Source organism: Nicotiana attenuata, unplaced genomic scaffold (genome assembly GCF_001879085.1).
Source record: "Nicotiana attenuata strain UT unplaced genomic scaffold, NIATTr2, whole genome shotgun sequence".
Lineage (NCBI taxonomy): Eukaryota > Viridiplantae > Streptophyta > Magnoliopsida > Solanales > Solanaceae > Nicotiana > Nicotiana attenuata.
The window spans coordinates 59196-59761 of record NW_017670958.1 but is presented as its reverse complement, the minus strand read 5'-3'; positions in this window follow the sequence as shown (position 1 = coordinate 59761).

Sequence of the window (566 nt, the reverse complement as noted above, 5' to 3'; positions counted from 1 at the left end):
GAATGTAATTTGGAGGTCCGTGGTAGATTTAGGCTTGAATTAGCGAAATTGGAAATTTGGCGTTTTCCGGTCGGCAGTGGAAATCTTTATCGGGGTCCGAATGGAATTTCAAAAATTGAGTAGGTCATTAGTGTCATTTGTGACGTGTGTGCAAAATTTCAGGTCATTAGGACGAGGTTTGATGGGTTTTGGCATCGTTTGCGGAATTCGGAAGTTTAAGAGTTCCTAGGCTTGAATCCAAGGGTGATTTGGTGTTTCGATGTGGTTTGGAGTGTTCCGAAGGTATGAATAGTGGTATATGACTTTTTGGTACTTTTGGTTGAGGTCCCGAGGGCCTCGGGATGAATTCGGATGGTTAACGGAAAGATTGGAACTTGGTTTGAGCAGTTGAAGCTGCTGCTTCTGTCATTTCCGCACCTACGGATTCGGGACCGCAGGTGCGAGGTCGTAGATGCGTGAGGAAGGCCGCAGATGCGGTTTTGGACCAGTTGAAGCTTGACCGCAGGTGCGGGTGTGTGGCCGCAGATGCGGAAGTTTGCGGGTAAGTGGAATCCGCAGGTGCGCTT